General features: G+C 43.7%; 1 long non-coding RNA gene across 1 annotated transcript; it reads right to left on the bottom strand.

The window, feature by feature from the left end:
• Positions 1-511: 511 nt before the first annotated feature.
• Positions 512-17,879, bottom strand: LOC110599233 (uncharacterized). The gene is made up of 4 exons (XR_013430768.1): positions 17,291-17,879; positions 14,670-14,846; positions 11,611-11,752; positions 512-1,023 (listed from the first exon to the last, which is right to left on the bottom strand). It is a non-coding gene; the product is annotated as an uncharacterized LOC110599233 (long non-coding RNA).
• Between the last annotated feature and the right edge of the window lie 765 nt (positions 17,880-18,644).

Below are 18,644 nucleotides of genomic sequence, written 5' to 3'. Positions count from 1 at the left end.
CTTTTATGTTTATAAATTAGTTGCCTCAGTATCTTGGATGCAGTAACATGAAACTAATACATGGTTTGCTTTTGTCAACAGAATATGAGTCAAAGGATCGTTATTACCCATTTTATAGAAACAGAACCAATATTAGTAGTAGTTAGAAACAGATAAACAAAAGAGAAAAATGGTCAGATAGTGTTGGCCTTGAAATTGTAGGGAAAAGCACCACAAATTTTCATATTCACAGAAAGAAAAGTAAAGAAAAAATACAGATAAGAAATGTGTGTTGGGGGGGAAGTATATGGAAAATACAAGGAGAGACAAGAAGTGACACTCATTCCCAGGAGATGATGGCTGTCACAGGTCCTTCTTTCTTCTTTCATTGTGTCACCTGCAGCAATATTCTATCAGTGAGCTTATGCCAAGTTATGCTGCAGTAACAAGAAATCCCAGAATTTCCATTGCTTACAGTAGCTAATGTGTACTTCTTACTCATATTCATTTTTATAAAAAGTCAGCTCAAGACTGAGTTGCCAGTATTCTTTATTGAGGATTCAGAAAGAAGCAAAGCTGGAGAAGCAAAGCTATCAAGGACTTTGTTAATCTTGCAGCAGAAGAAAAACAGGGGTCATGACATTAAGTTCTTTAGGGTATTTCTTGACCCTTTTCCCTTGGTCAACTTTGAAGGCCATCTGGAAGTAAATGGAGACTATAGCATGCTGGATGGAGGACAGACTACAGAAATTACTTTCCACAGAAGAGAGGGAGCAAGAAGGAGCTCAAGAGGCCTCATTCTTTTTGGAGATGGGGCTGAATGGAAGGATTCTAAGGAAATCTGCATCCCTTCTTTCTCTCCGTGGCAGGGCAGGAAGCAGAGTTGGAACACAGGGGGCAACTTTCCCAGCCAGTTCCCTTTTGGCATGAGTTCAATGTCTTCTGGGGCCTTGGGACAGCCCAAAGAGAAGCTCTGAAGCATGGAGGTCAAAAATAGGAAGAGCTCATAGCGGGCCAGGCTCTCTCCCAGACAGATGCATTTTCCTGGGGGTGTAAGAGAGGTTGTGTTATTATGGGGGGTTCTGGAAGGGTACCCGGTTGTCCCACCCATTCTCCCTGGATATTTGCATGCGCATTTGCATAGATTTACATATGAAGCACTTCTGTTCATATTCTTGTCCTCCATACAAATAACCTGAGTGTCTCTCTGTTCCATCTCATCTTGGCTATCCTGTACCATCTCTGCATCTCCTGATCTTTGTCTTTGCCTCTTTCACACTCCTTTTCTCTGTATGCCTCTGATTAAGTATATTATCAACTAAGCAAATTTATGAGAAAATGTGAAGAACATGGAAGAACCTCTCTAATGTGTCTTATAGAAAGCAGCAAGAGGGAGGCAGAGGTGAGCTGAGACCTGCAAGGTCCCCTCCTAGGCTGACATTCAGTGGGGTAGGCTGTAGATCTGTACTGGCTGTTAGACTATCCAACTACTTCTAAAGGGATTGATATACAGTGGCTACTCAAAGCTACTGACTGGTCTGGTTCACCATGACTCCTTGCCCAGGTCCCAAGGCTCTTTCCTAGTCAGCAGCCCACCCAGTAAGCCTCCAAGATCCTGTTCCAGCACACCAATGGTAACTGTTCTGATTGACTGATGGTCATATGCCTATGTCCCTGGGCTGGGCACAGTTTGGGCTGCAACCCATTGACTGCAGCTTCCTGGGGAAGCGAGGAAGCCTGGAGAGTTGCCTTTCAGAGCACAATAAACTGTGTTGCCATGACCAGCATGGCCAATCCAGCAGGTTCTAGTGAGGGGCGAAGATGGATAAGAAAAATAAACACTTACAAATGTATAGATACTTTTGAAGATTCAGCTGGGGTCAGATGGAGCACTGCTCTCTGATGGAGAAGTAGGTCTAAAGAATTATGTCAACAATCTTTATTTATATATGACTTATTATCAGATTAAAGAGTATGCAAGCATTATTCTTGAAAGTATTCATGAAAGTTACAGAGTTAGCAACATTATGCAGCTTTTCTGCAGTTACATTCTATAATTGTTATGTGCAATGTTAGGAGCTTTGTGTAGCTCTATAGAAAGTCCATCCTTAAAAGTTACTGTTAGGTGGGCAGGTTCAGGAGGTAGCTGGTGAAACATTGTGGTTATCTAGCAAGAAAGTTTCTCTATTCTCAGGAGTCTTGTGCCTGAGATCAAGGTCGAGGCTGATAAGACCCTAGCACAGAGCCTCCTTGTGAAGGGCATTACCACAGTAGCTAGGCATCTTGCACCTTTTCACTGAAACTTCCCAAGGCACCAAGTATTCCACAACCATGAGGTCATCAGAGACCACAATTTCAGACACTTTTCTCCCATTCACCATCATTGCTCTTCACACTGTCATCTTTCAGAAATATTTGTGGCACATCTCATGGTGCACTAAGCATCCCTGTCATGGTGAGCTTGGATGGGACTTGCTTTGGTCATTGAAGTGAGGAATAAATTGATGTGTGTTGTAATTAATTCTTTGATTCAGCACATGGCAGGATAAAGTCTCCATCTGCCCCAGTCTCCACATTACTATGGTAAATCAAGGCCCCTGCCAGCTGAGATGGACATACAGCTTAAGCCTGAAATTAACTTTGCAGCCTTGAGCTGTGGAGATGTTCAGGTTGTTGATCACAGAGTAGCTCCCCTGACTGACATAGGCCATGGCTTCCCACTGGGCCTTGGGCAAACCCCCTGCTCTCTTGGGCCTCTCTGATTTCAGTTTTACAGAGGAACATATGATTCAACTGTAACACATCTATTTCTTAATAGATCAAAGGAAAAAACAGTTTGGTCATCTTGACAGGAGTTGAGGATATACTTGAGAATACTCAACACCAAATCCTGACTAAAAGCTAAAAAACAAAACAACAACAACAAAAAATACCTTTGTGAAACAGAGGGAGATCTTTCCTTAATTTGATTTAAAACTGAGATAGATAGGATCCAACATGGCAGCCGGCAAGGAAGCAGCGATTCCAACGTCTCCACTTTAACGGGATAAGAAAGACCCATATGAACAGCGGCAGCCTAACTACAGAGGAACTTCTAGCATAATTCCCTTAAGAAGAGAGCTGCCGTGAACTGGTAGGTTTATTGGAAGTGACAGTTTGTCCCAGAGAAGTGGATCTTGGACGGCCACGTGGGCACAGAGGTCTAGTCCCACAGCCATCAGCCGCTCCGGCAAGCGGCTCCCCCGGGAGGCCTAGCTGTCGCTCTGGGAGCAGCCGCCTCACCCGCCCGGTTCCTAACCACATGGCCACAGCTACCCGGCTCTACAGGTAGTCCCGCGGCGGGTGCAGAAGTCAAGTCCTGCAGCCAGCAGCCGCTTTTGCAAGCGACGAACACCTGGAGCGACTTGGCCCGCCCCACCCGAACCAGCAGTCAGCCTCCGCCATCCGGGCTCCCCTGGGAGGCCTAGTGCTCGCTCTGGGAGCAGCCGCCTCACTCACCCGGTCCCTAACCACGCGGCCACAGCTACCCGGCTATACAGGTGGCCCCGCGGAGGGTGCAGAAGTCAAGTCCTGCAGCCAGCAGCCGCTTTTGCAAGCGGCGGACACCCGGAGCGACTTGGCCCGCCCCGCCCGAACCAGCAGTCGGCCTCCGCCATCCGGGCTCCCCTGGGAGGCCTAGTGCTCACTCTGGGAGCAGCCGCCTCACCTGCCCTGTTCCTAACCACACAGCCGCAGCTACCTGGCTCCACAGGTGGCCCCCCCTGCGGGCGCAGAGGTCCAATCCTGCAGCCACCAGCAGCTTCTGAAAGCGGCGGCGGCCCGGAGCGGAGTGGCAGCCCAAACCGGCAGACGCCGCCGCCATACCGGCTCTCCCGGAAGGCCCTGCTCTCACTCTGCGAACAGCCAAACCACCCGCCCGGATCTTAGCCACGCAGAAACAGGTGCACCGCTCTTCAGGTGGCTCCCGGTGGCCCGACTCAGCTAGAAGGGTCCCCGCATGGCCCAGCACATGGCCATGCCCTCCGGGCTCTACTAACAGCCCCGCCCACATGGCGAACAACCAGGAAACTTCAAAATCTCTCCGTGGGCGTGGCCACAAGGTCCAAAGGACTCTCGACCCCCAACTCCTCCTACTGCCAGAGTCAGGCAGACCTGAGACCCACCAGCGGAACAGGCCTAGAGGCCTGCCAGCATGGTAGACACGTCACTCCAATTGGAGTAGGGGCAGAGCAGAGCAGCTGCCTGCATCCGGATCAGGCCCAACAACCCGAGGGGGTGGTAGTCATATTGCCACAATTGGAGGGGGGGCAGAGCAGAGCTGCCACCTGCACCCGCAGGGTGGGCAGACCTGCGAAAAACCAGCAGAGCAGGCCTAGCGGCCCGCCAGCACAGTAGAGAGATCACCCCAACTAGAGGAGGAGCACAGCCACTACCCGCCCTGCAAGGGAGATTTTTCAACTATACAAGAGCAATATAAATAATTAGGGGGAAAATCTCATAAACACAACAGTTTCACCAAGCAGAAAGAAACGTGAGCAGCATGAAAAGACAAGGAAAGAAAGGACCACAAGCAATGTAGGTTAACTCAACTTTAGAAGAGGTAATAGCTGCAACAGATGGAATGTCAGATAAAGAGTTCAGGATATACATGCTTCAGATGATCTGGAGTCTCAAGGAAGACATGAGACTGCAAAATCAGACAATGAAAGATCACATTGACAAACAAATCCAGGAAGTAAAAGATCAATTTCACAGGGAGATAGAGGTAATAAAAAACAAACAAATAGAAATCCTAGAAATTCAGGAAACAATAAACCAACTTAAAAACTCAATTGAGAATACTACCAGCAGAGTAGATCACTTAGAAGAGAGAACATCAGACAATGAAGACAAAGTATTTCAACTGGAAAAGAACATAGACAGCTCAACAAGTCTGCTAAGAAACCATGAGCAGAACATCCAAGAATTATGGGACAATATCAAAAGACCAAATTTAAGAGTCATTGGGATACAGGAAGGCGCAGAGCTCCATACCAAAGGAATAAACAGTCTATTCAGTGAAATAATACGAGAAAACTTCCCAGAATTGAAGAATGAGACAGAATCCCAAATCCTAGAAGCCTACAGGACACCGAATGTGCAAAATCATAAGAGATCCACACCTAGACACATTATAATGAAGATGTCCAACATACAGCATAAGGAGAGAATTTTAAAAGCTGCAAGAGAAAGAAAGCAGATTACATGTAGGGGCAAACCAATCAGGATAACAGCTGATCTCTCAACACAGACTCTGAAAGCTAGAAGATCCTCGAATAACATATTTCAAACACTGAAAGAAAATGGGTTCCAACCAAGAATCGTGTATCCGGCAAAATTAAGCTTCAGGATAGAAGATGAGATTAAAACCTTCCACGATAAACAAAAGTTAAAAGAATTCGCAGCTAGAAAACCATCTCTTCAAAAAATCCTTGGCAAAACATTACAGGAAGAGGAAATGGAAAATAACATTGAAAACCAACAATGGGAGGTGGGACAGTAAAGGGGGGAAAGTAGTCAAAGAGGATAACAAATCAGGTTTAGTAACATCAATAAACAAATATGGCTAGAAGAACAAACCATATCTCAATAATAACCCTAAATGTTAATGGCTTAAACTCACCAATTAAGAGACACAGGCTAGTAGAATGGATCACAAAAGAAGACCCAACAATATGCTGCCTACAGGAGACGCATCTGATAGGAAAAGATATTCATAGACTGAAGGTGAAAGGTTGGGAAAAATCATACCACTCATATGGACTGCGGAAACAAGCAGGAGTGTCCATACTCATATCTAATAAAATAGATTTCAAGCCAAAGTTAATCAAAAGGGATAAAGAAGGACACTTCATACTGCTCAAGGGAACCATACACCAACAAGACATAACAATCATAAATATATATGCCCCAAATAATGGTGCAGCTGTGTTCATCAAGCAAACTCTTCTCAAGTTCAAGAGTCTAATAGACCACCATACAATAATCATGGGAGACTTCAACACACCTCTCTCACCACTGGACAGATCTTCCAAACAAAAGTTAAATAAGGAAACTATAGAACTCAATAACACAATTAACAACCTAGACTTAATTGACATATATAGACTATACCACCCAACATCAAGTAGTTACACTTTTTTCTCAGCAGCACATGGAACCTTCTCAAAAATAGACCATATATTATGTCACAGGGCAACTCTTAGACAATATAAAGGGGTAGAGATAATACCATGCATCTTATCTGATCATAATGGAATAAAACTGAAAATCAATGATAAAAGAAGGAAGGAAAAATCAAGCATCACTTGGAGAAAGAACAATAGGTTGCTGAATGATCAATAGGTTTTAGAAGACATCAAGGAGGAAATTAAAAACTTCCTAGAGTTAAATGAAAACACAGACACAACATATCGGAATCTATGGGACACATTGAAAGCAGTTCTAAGAGGAAAATTCATTGCTTGCAGTTCATTCCTCAAAAAAAAAAACCAACAAATAAATGATCTCATACTTCATCTCAAAATCCTAGAAAAAGAAGAGCAAAACAACAGCAAAAGAAGTAGAAGGCAAGAAATAATTAAAATCAGAGCTGAAATTAATGAAATTGAAACAAAAGAAACAATTGAAAAAATTGACAAAACTAAAAGTTGGTTCTTTGAAAAAATAAATAAAATTGACAGACCATTAGCCATGCTAACGAAGAGAAGAAGAGAGAGAACTCAAATTACTAACATACGGGATGAAAAAGGCAATATCACAACAGACACTTCAGAAATACAGAAGATAATCAGAAATTATTTTGAATCCTTATACTCCAATAAAATAGAAGATAGTGAAGGCATAGATAAATTCCTTAAGTCTTATGATCTGCCCAGATTGAGTCAGGAGGATATAGACAACCTAAACAGACCAATAACAATAGAGGAAATAGAAGAAACCATCAAAATATTACCAACTAAGAAAAGCCCAGGACCGGATGGGTATACAGCAGAGTTTTACAAAACCTTTAAAGAGGAACTAACACCAATACTTTTCAAGCTATTTCAGGAAATAGAAAAAGAGGGAGAACTTCCAAATTCATTCTAGGCCAACATCACCCTGATTCCGAAACCAGACAAAGACACTTCAAAGAAAGAAAACTACAGACCAATATCTCTAATGAACCTTGACGCAAAAATCCTCAATAAAATTCTGGCGAATCGGATTCAAATACATATCAAAAAAATTATACACCATGATCAAGTAGGATTCATCCCTGGGATGCAAGGCTGGTTCAATATACGGAAATCAATAAATGTTATTCACCACATCAATAGACTTAAAAATAAGAACCATATGATCATCTCGATAGATGCAGAAAAAGCATTCGACAAAGTTCAGCATCCCTTTATGTTCAAAACTCTAGAAAAATTAGGGATAACTGGAACATACCTCAACATTGTAAAAGCAATCTACGATAAGCCACAGGCCAGCATCATTCTGAATGGAGAAAAATGGAAGGCATTCCCTCTAAGATCTGGTACAAGACAGGGATGCTCTCTCACCACTTCTGTTCAACATAGTCCTCGAAACACTGGCCAGAGCAATTAGGCAGACGAAAGAAATTAAAGGCATAAAAATAGGAAAAGAAGAACTTAAATTATCACTATTTGCAGATGATATGATCCTATACATAGCAGACCCAAAAAGGTCTACAAAGAAGCTATTAGAGCTAATAAATGAATTCAACAAAGTGGCAGGATATAAGATCAACATGCATAAATCAAAGGCATTTCTGTATATCAGCGACAAATCCTCTGAAACGGAAATGAGGACAACTACTCCATTCACAATATCCCCCCAAAAATAAAATACTTGGGAATCAACCTAACAAAAGAGGTGAAAGATTTATATAATGAAAATTACAGAACCCTAAAGAAAGATATAGAAGAAGACCTTAGAAGATGGAAAAATATACCCTGCTCATGGATAGGCAGAACTAACATCATCAAAATGGCAATATTACCAAAAGTTCTCTATAAGTTCAATGCAATACCAATCAAAATCCCAACAGCATTTCTTGTAGAAATAGATAAAAGAATCATGAAATTCATATGGAATAATAAAAGACCCAGAATAGCAAAAACAATGCTAAGCAGGAAGTGTGAATCGGGCGGTATAGCGATACCAGACTTCAAACTATACTACAGAGCAATAGTAACAAAAACAGCATGGTACTGGTACCAAAACAGGCGGGTAGACCAATGGTACAGAATAGAGGACACAGTAACCAATCCACAAAACTACAACTATCTTATATTTGATAAAGGGGCTAAAAGCATGCAATGGAGGAAGGATAGCATCTTCAACAAATGGTGCTGGGAAAACTGGAAATCCATTTGCATCAAAATGAATCTGAATCCCTATCTCTCGCCATGCACAAAAGTTAACTCAAAATGGATCAAGGAGCTTGATATTAAATTAGAGACACGGCATCTGATAGAAGAAAACGTTGGTTATGATCTACATACTGTGGGATCGGGCCCCAAATTCCTCAATAGGACACCCATAGCGCAAGAGTTAACAACTAGAATCAACAAATGGGACCTACTCAAACTAAAAAGTTTTTTCTCAGCAAAAGAAACAATAAGAGAGATAAACAGGGAGCCTACATCCTGGGAACAAATCTTTAATCCACACACTTCAGATAGAGCCCTAATAACCAGAATATACAAAGAACTCAAAAAATTAGACAATAAGATAACAAATAACCCAATCAATAAATGGGCCGAGGTCCTGAACAGACACTTCTCAGAGGAGGACATACAATCAATCAATACATACATGAAAAAATGCTCACCATCGCTAGCAGTCAGAGAAATGCAAATCAAAACTACCCTAAGATACCATCTCACTTCAGTAAGATTGGCAGCCATTAGGAAGTCAAACAACAATAAGTGCTGGAGAGGATGCGGGGAAAAGGGCACTCTTGTTCATTGCTGGTGGGACTGCAAATTGGTGCAGCCAATTTGGAAAGCAGTATGGAGATTTCTTGGAAAGCTGGGAATGGAACCACCATTTGACCCAGCTATTCCCCTTCTCGGTCTATTCCCTAAAGACCTAATAAGAGCATGCTACAGGGACACTGCTACATCGATGTTCATAGCAGCACAATTCACGATAGCAAGATTATGGAATCAGCCTAGATGCCCTTCAATAGATGAATGGATAAAAAAATGTGGCATTGATACACAATGGAGTATTACTCTGCATTAAAAAATGACAAAATCATAGAATTTGGAGGAAAATGGATGGCATTAGAGCAGATTATGCTAAGTGAAGCTAGTCAATCGTTAAAAAACAAATACCAAATGACCCCTTTGATATAAGGGGAGTAAACAAGGACAGGGTAGGGACGAAGAGCTTGAGAAGAAGATTTACATTAAACAGGGATGAGAGGTGGGAGGGAAAGGGAGTGAGAAGGGAAATCGCATGGAAATGGAAGGCGATCCTCAGGGTTATACAAAATGATATATAAGAGGAAAGGAGGGGTAAGACAAGATAATACAAATGGAAGAAATGATTTACAGTAGAAGGGGTAGAGAGAGAAAAGGGGAGGGGAGGGGAGGGGAGGGGGGATAGTAGAGAATAAGACTGACAGCAGAATACATCAGACACTAGAAAGGCAATATGTCAATCAATGGAAGGGTAACTGATGTGATACAGCAATCTGTATACAGGGTAAAGTTGGGAGTTCATAACCCGCTTGAATCAAACTATGAAATATGATGTATTAAGAACTGTGTAAGGTTTTGAACGACCAACAAGAAAAAAAACTGAGATAAATATATAACAGAAATATGATAGCATAATCATAAAATGTGTGAAAAAGACCATGGATAGCAGTAAGCTTAATAGAGAAAACTGAATTTTTAAATTTTTATGTACTTACTTATTTTTTTTTAGTACTGGGGATTGACCTCAGGGGTACTCAACCACTGAGCCACATCTCCAGCCATTTTTTGTATTTAATTTAGATACAGGGTCTCACTGTATCTAAACCTTGCTAAGTTGCTGAGGCTGGCTTTGAACTCGCAATCCTCCTGCCTCAGTCTCCTGAGCTGCTAGGATTACAGGTGTGCACCACCATGCCATCTTTTTATTTTATTTTATTTTATTTACTTAAAGTTAGGAATCAGACAAGTACTAGTCCATGATGTTAGGGAAAACACAATATATGGATTAAATGTAAGAAAGAATTAGGTCAAAATCTCACTTGCAGATATTATGATCTGGAAAGCCCAAGAGAATCTATGAAAAGCTATTATTGATAAACATGTTAGGAGACTATCTCATTGCAGCAGAAATATATACAAATCCATGGCTTTCAGATATTCTACTTAAAGCAACTTAAAATACCATAAGGAAAGTTTTTATGAGCAATACCAAAACCATCTACCATGGAGATTTAAATGGAGGCATACATTTAGAAAGAAATGTGAAAAACTCAGACTTAAAAAAAATAAAAAGTGCAAATGATATACTTAAGTGACATAAGGGCTGACTGGATGGAGACTCACACTATTTTGTCTAAGATACTTCATAATGTGAAGTTTCCAAATTCCAAAGGCATACCAATTCATCTACAAACTTATGTTAATCCTCACAAAATCACTATGGGTTTGGGGGGGACCTTCACAAAATAATACTAGAGTGTAGTTGGAAGAAAAAAACACATGTTATAAGACCCATAGGAGATGGAAAATCCAGAGTGATGGAGGAGGACCAAGCCCTGTGAAATATTAAAACACTGTAAAGCACGATGATTTGCACAATATGGATGGTATAGCTAGAAAAGACAGGCAAGGCAGTGGATCAGCATGACTGTGCACTAATATCCATATAGCAGAAATAGGCTTAAGGGATTTTAAAGTTTTAGTATATGATAAATTTCAAGCCAGTTGCTTAAAGTTAAATTACTGGATAAGCCATTGAAAAGGGATCTTCACATGATTGAACATGAACACTCCTTAAATTTTGTGGCCTAAGTTCCTGCTGTCCCTCACTCTAGTCTTGGATGTAGATTTCAACCACTAACAAAAAAAGAGCTCAATACATTTTCTGTCTCATCACATCCTTTCCACCTCCTTATTTTCTTTAAATCTTTTGTTCACGTATCTACCTATTATCCAGCTAGCTATCCATTGCCTAACTTCATATGTGCAAATATGTATAATTTGGACATCTTCTGTAATACCAACAAGTATGTTTTTGTTGGTGAATCACAGGTGATTTTCATCTTCATTTTAACTACTTTCTTGTCTATAAATATTGGGAAAAAATAAAAATGCCTTTCCTGATTCCTGATTCATAACAGGTGCTCCATGACAGGTCATTCATTTGTTTGGTTTTCCTGTGCTTATGCATGTGTGTGCATCTTGAGTTTTTTTTTTTTACTTTTATCTCCACCATCAACTTAGTCTGTGCCTTCCTCTTCCATCATTCCCCTTCTCCCTTCAAAATCCTCATCTTTCCCACCCAGTGCTTAATATGGACAAAGGGAGAAAAATCACACAGAACAGTCTCATTAGTGAGAAGGGAGCAGCTCACCCATGGAGAAAGGAATAAAGGCTTCCCATTTCCTAAAGTTGCCCTTGGCTTCCAGGAAGTGTCCAGGGTAGAATGTGTCTGGCTTCTCAAAGTGGCGTGGGTCATGGAGGACAGTGCTCATGACAGGATACACAGTAGTGTTCTGAGAGGGTATCAAATTCAAGAGAGCCAAATGGCCGTCAATAGGGTGTGACTGAATCAATGACTGTACATCCTCAGTTGACAACAAGCTTTACCCACAATAAGGCTCTGCAGTTGGAGGCTAAATTACTGAAATAATTCTGCCCTGTTTCATTAATAGTTGTTTCCTGGGCCTTCTGGATATCCCTACTGACCACCCTGATCCCTCTTCCCCTAAGACCCTTTGGACTTCCCCATGATCCATCAACCGCATGTTCCCATCTGGCTTGGCTGAAACTGCCAAGCACTGTACACCATCACTGGAGCCAGAATCCGATCTGATGAGTTGGGGATTAGAGTCGTGTGATATTGTGAACATCATCTCTGAATACTTCCAACTCAGGAACATACAGCACCATGGGAGAATGGAATGAGTTGGAACCACTGGCACTGACCTAAGGATATACAACTGTGAGATTATAAAAAGAAATCCCCACCAACACATAAAATAAAAATCAAAGCAAAATGTGTCGGTGTGAACATAAGTATATACCACACTGTCCACGCAGCTGCAAAAGGATAGAGATAGCATGGTATGACCTCATGTATATGTCAACATATGGTGTATATAATTATATGAGCTTAAGGGCAGTGTGGAAGCCAAAATGTCAAACTATCAGCACCTTCTCATGAAAGAGGAAGTTAGGGGAGATGAGGAAAGGAAAGAAAGCTCCATCATAGAACAAATTTCAATACATATATGCTACTTCTTCAGCAAAAGAAACTCTAACATCTAATAAAAGTAAGAAGAAAGAATGGAAAGAGAGGACTTTTCTATATATCCAAAATCTCCATCACCCCATAACAATATGGAAATAAAAATCTTCCATATAGCCAGGGACCAGAGACATGAACTGTCATCAGACTACACAACTATCATAAGCAGGCACCCTCCATCCATGATTCTGTGGCCCTGCAGGTCTCAACTTAGGGAGAAGATATCCTCAGAAGTTGGTGTCCTGAATGACAGAGTGTGGGATACCAAGTGGGGTGAGGTCACTGTATCTCTGGATCTCATGGATGACAGCATCCGTGTAAGGCATTTTTGCTCAATCCTCAAGGGCAGGAAGACGGTGTTGGCCAATCACCCTGTCAATCTCTGCCTGGACTTTCTCTGAATTGGAGAGGGTGTGGGAGGAGCCACATCAGTGAAAACCCGCAACAAATGGGTCAACAAAGGTACCTGAAGAGTGGCCTCAGGCTGGGGGAAGAGAGAACTGTTCCTTAAGGTATTATCACTCCTTCTCAAAGAAAGCATCAGGAAAGAAAGTCAATGCCTCCTTTAGGGATAAGTCCTGTCTAATTCTTCCATTCTAATTAGGAGACATGTTCATTTGAGTAAAGATGGTTGAGTGGAAATTAATTCAACACTTAAGGTCACACCCTTCTTTTTCTTCTTCTCTTACTGAGAATGAGTTGTGTCTGGAATGAATGTCATATCTTTTTCTCTCATTGACTCTTTCTGTGATCTTGGATAAGTCACTTTCCCATTCTGGGGAAGCAGTTTTGATTCTATGAGAGTTTCTCCAATTCTGCTCTGCAGACCATCAGCACAAGCGTCAAAAAGCTTTTAAATTCATCATAAATCAGCAATATACACCAAATTGTCAAGTTGCTTGTGAACCTCAGGGTTTTCTTTTGAGAGACATATGATTTTTGCAGAGTGCAAAATGCTTTGCAAAAAGGTAATGCTTTGTGACCTACGCATGCTTTGCAAACCTCTTTTACAAACTGCAAAACAAGTCATAAAACACAAAAGTAACTTTTAAACTACATTTGAATGAAATTATTTTGTCACCTGTAAAGCACCTTGTCAACTTCAAAGTGCTTTCAGTGGCTACAATTTATTATAAGTGGTACATCTGGGTTGGGGTGGATTCTTTTATTTTTCCTGACTCATCAGAATTGAAGTCTGTTTTTACCCACTAACCAACCACCTTCCACCTTAGGTTGAGCCATCCTGGACCGCCCTCCCATCCTCCCCCAATAGAGAGGACCTGCTCACCCAGGACATCTGGGTTCTTCAGAAGCAATAAGAGTCCATAGCGGAGGGTGGTGCTGGAGGTCTCTGTTCCAGCGGAAAACAGGGAGAGCACCACGTTCACGAGGTTCTTATGGTGGAACTCACTCTCAGGAACAAATTGCTCCTGTCAGTGAAGGTTGATAATCCTTAACATCTCTCCTTGGGTAAACTTCTAGTTTCTGGGTCTTTTACCCTCCAACCCTGAAGTTGCCCTATACCAGATTTTCTTATTTCCTCTTTCCTGTATTCAAGGTCTGTCTACAAAGTAGCAACAGCGTAGCTTTGAGGCCAGAATTCCTGGGTTTAAACTCAGGTCCTGCCATTTCCTCTTTTTTAAATTATGGGACAAAAAACATGACCTCTCTGTGCCTCACTTCATCGCACGGGGTTTTTAATATTATGATTGTAAACATTCAATAAGCACCATTGCCTAATGATTGCTGCAGCTTTGTGATTAGTCTGTTCTCGGGTATCTTTGCTTCCTGATTGGTGGTTGCAGATGTCGCTCCAGGGATTATAATTAAACTACTTAACACCTTGTATGACATTTGCCAGAGCAGTGAGAATGGACATGAACCCAGGCCAATAAGAACACAGAGGAGGGCTTCTGACCAATTAGAATGAGAGGAAGTGGGGGGAGTGGGGTCCTGAGCCCAATAACTCTTCAGTTAGAAGTCTTAGAAGTCATTGTTGGGAAGGCTGACAAAGAACTGGGTTGGGGGCGTGGAGGTGGTGCCAGTGGCTCAATTAACAAGGTAAGGAAGTATCCAATACTTAACGCACAAACTACCAGCTCAGCGTCAGTACGATCCCCACACTCTCATTTCCACCCAGCCCCAATCCAGGCTGGCCTTGCCTTGTCCATGTGGAGCAGAAAGGATTCAATGAAGTCCTAGGGGGCATGGGGGTCCAAGGTTTCTCGGTGCCTCTCAATGTTCTCAGTGATAAAATCTTTTAGTTCTTGAATGATTCTGCACATACGAGTATGGGGGCCAGGCAAATGCTTCAGGGTTCCAGAGAGGAGTTCAAACACCTAAAGTGAGAAAAGAAACTCCAAGAATCTGTTGTGCTCTCTATAGGCTGGTGCTGGGGCCCTGGGCATCCACTGGCAGCCTTGAAGTTGTGCCTTCCACAACCCTAGGACATTCTAAAGCCAAGCTCATGGAAAGGGGGAATGTGTTTCCCAGTTGAGCATGCAGGAGCACATCATACATACACATGTGTGTGTGCACACACAGGGCCACACACAGGGCCACTCCTTGGGGGAGGGGGAGTATATACAGAAGATTGAACCAAGGGGCACTTACCATTGAGCTACAGCCCCGGCCCTTTTTATTTTTTTATTTTGAGACAGGGTCTTGCTGAGTTGCTGAGACTGACTCAGTAATCCTCCTGCTTCAGCTTTCTATGTAGCTGAGATCTCTCACCACCCACACCTAATTCCTACCCCCAACCTGACTTATCACCTCACCTGGAGAGTATAGGGGGTGAAGTGTGTGCAGGGCTGGTGGCGGTGATTACCTGGGAGTCCAAGGACAGGAGTGTGTGTGAGCAGGTAAAGCAAGACTGCATGTGTGCCCAAAGCCAGGACCTGGAAATCTCCCCAGGGCAGAGCTTCCTGGGCTGTGCCATAGTAAATGAACTTAAACAGTGTTTTTGCTCGAGGAAGGGGTGCCATTTTCAAATTCTTATTACAGAGGCACCACAGATGCTAGAAGGGACCCTGTTGGCCTGTTAGCAGCAGGGAGAGATTAAAGTAAGCTCCTCTCCTTCCCCTTCAGATACCCGAAACCATCCAGCCTTCTTGTTTCTGAGCTCTGGACAGGGAGAACCCGGTCTCATCCTAGGATCCATCTACTCAGATTCTGGCCCATCCTGGAATCTTTGACCTCAGCTGGCTGTAAAAGGAGCTGAGGATGGTGAAGGTTTCATTCAGTAATTTCAGCAGACATAGGAACTTGGGGTCTTGGTAATGAAAACGTTCACCAAAGACAATGGCGCAGATGATGTTGGCCGAGACGGAGTTAAAGAGGAGGGTGGGGTCCAAATAGGTCTCTGGAGATGAGAGGCCCATAATGGAGGTTTGGATGTCCCCTGCATTACATTGTCCTCCTGGGTGACTCTGACCTGACTGGCACCATCTTCACAGTGAGGTTGGTTTCTCTGTCCCTTGGACAGTCAGTCCATCTATCACTTGACCTTTGAGTCTAAGCTTTTCTCTCTGTACATCTTCCTCTCTGTCTCTTATTCTTTTCGTTTCTCTCTTGGTCTGTGTTTCTTTGTAGATCTGTGTCTTTCTGTCTTTCTTGTCTCTAATTCTTTCTCTGAGACTGTCGGTTCTCTTTCTGTCCCGGTCTTTCATATGTCCCTCTCCATTGCCTCACTAATGTTTTATGTCTACCCTGGCTCTATTTATATCTTTGGCTCTTTCATTTCTAAGGTTTTTTCCTTGAAATTTCTATTTCTAGATATTTCTTTGTATCCTGAACGTTTCTCACTCTCTTCCTCTTTCCTCTCTTTCTGCATCCACATTTCCCTGCCCCTATGGGACCCATGTCCAGGGACTCACCCTGGGATTTCCACAGTTCCTCCACCAAATTTTGAGCTTCCTCCTTGATTCTCTCCTCAATGCTCCTCTTCCCCATCCCAAAGTCCTTCATGGTGGTCAGACAGAACCACCGGAGGACCTTCTAAGACTTTCCATTGGCAAAACTCACACCTGATTGATGGGGCACAGAAGGAAGGTTGGGAGGACTTATGCATTCCCAGGTCACCCCAGTCCCCACCCTGTGCCCCATTCACCAGTTCCCTGGAAGATGGAGTCAGTGATGGCAATGAGCCCTCGGCCGGAAAAAGCCTCAGCTTGATCCACCAAGCCTCCCTCATGGCCTCGTATCCACACAGGATGACAGCTGGCCGGTGTCCCAGGTGCACTGTGAAGACGTCCCTATATTTCTCCCGCAGCTGTGGACACAGGGTCCAGATCTCACTATCGAACCCAAGAGAAGGATCTTCTGGTCTGACACGTGGACCACTTCTTCCAATGGAACCTGAGCCCTGCTTCCTGCAACCCCATCAGGGAAGAACCCAAACATGACCTCTGTAGCTTCATCCAAGTCTCACACCATGTCCTTCCCCAGGTGGTCTTTGTCTCCGCTTTCTCGATAATTTTCTCAGCTCTGAATTTTATGAATCATACTCTCCACACTGAGTCTCCAGGACTTCTCCTGTCCCCACTGCAGGACCAACACTCAAAAGTCCCAAGTCTATCAGAATGTCCCCCTCTGGTCTATCCTACCTGTATGCCTTCTCTCATACGGACTCCAGAAGCTTCTCTGCCTGCCTATGGAGCCAGATCATGGCTGAAAGAGAATTCCCAAGCTGCTCTGGAGACTTCCACCCCAAGTTACACCCTCAACTATCTTGCTGCCTTGAGCGGCTTCCCCTCCACCCACTCCCTCCCTTGTTCCTCCTTACCCCTTCCATCTCACCGCCTGGAAGGACTTGAGAAAGCCTTTAGGGTCTATTTGCAAAATGTTTCCCAGGAAGGGCAGAGGCCAGGGTCCAGGAGGCAGGTGGTCCTTGGAGGTGGGGCGGCCCCAGACCCAGAGAAGAAAGAGGGTAATGAGGACAATGAAGAGTAGGAAGCTGGACAGAATCATTGTCCCTCTATGCCTGCTGTCTGCTCTTCTGCTCCCCTTACAAGACAGACTATTTTGTTTGTTTAATTTCTATGGTTGGTGGAGGAGGCTGTGCCAGGAATCTACCTTGGCAGAGCTCCAAGTGACTCTTCAGAGGCTACAGGGAGCCCAGGGAAGGCAGGCACTGTGCAGGTCACATGTTTAGTTCTCATTGTTGAGTCCCAAAGCCAGCTTCCCATTGGCCACTAGCTGCCAGGAGACAGCTCCATGAGGAAAGCCCTGGAATGTGTCACATGCCCCTCAAGGACATGCCAATGGGTGGGATCTGTCCAGGCTGGTTTCGAGTGGTTCCATTGCTAAGTGGCTCTCAGCCATTTTCGTCAGGGGATGGCATCCAGCATGAGAGGTGAAGAGACCTGGCAGGCAGAATGGGGGCTCCCTGAGCCCTCTGGTGGCAGGAAGTTATGCTGGGTATTAAAAGACAGTGACCACAGAGGTGACATGGTCTGGTGGCAGAGGTCTGGTTGGGTTTGGGGTGGGTGGAGGGTGGCTGATGTTGTCTTTTCTCCACGCACACCCCACCGGGTATTTTGAAGACCCATCAGAGGCCACACACTGCTTGGGTGCTCCGAGGGCAGCAGTGAAGGAGACGGCAGGCTGTCCCTTCACAGAGCTGGCAGTCCCTCTGAAAAGGCATCTGGGGACATGACCATCAATAAGCCGTGGGCAAAATGGTGGGATCCCCTCCTGACGTGGGAGGTCAGGCTTTGGATGTTGGTTTGATTTCAGAAGATTTCAAATAAATATCCAGGGATCCAAGGTGCTACTGTGGAATCGTGCTGTTCAGGACACGTGGGCTGAGGAGGCCCCTTCCCGGAGAGAAGCCACAAGGACAGGCAGCCAGGAACAGCAGGGGAGGACCAAAGTGGGCAAGACCGTGTCCATGGTGTGGGGGACTTCGAGGTGCTGTGTGGAATTCTGAGGGTTCCCAGTCCAATGCAGAAAGTGAACTAAAAATGGGTTTTAATAATCCATGTTTGGGTGGTCCTGCCTCCACCATTCAGATACATCCAGTTCCCTCTGGGATAAAGGTTTGCTTTCCCGACACAGCTGTAACCAAACTTCCCCCACTCCAATGTAGGTGTTAGGAGAGGAAAATTGGGAGAGGAAAAGGACATCACAGGGTTACA

Source organism: Ictidomys tridecemlineatus, chromosome 15 (genome assembly GCF_052094955.1).
Source record: "Ictidomys tridecemlineatus isolate mIctTri1 chromosome 15, mIctTri1.hap1, whole genome shotgun sequence".
In the NCBI taxonomy this organism is placed as follows: Eukaryota; Metazoa; Chordata; class Mammalia; order Rodentia; family Sciuridae; genus Ictidomys; species Ictidomys tridecemlineatus.
Note: the sequence above shows the minus strand (reverse complement) of the source record. Positions and strands in the feature narration are given on the sequence as shown.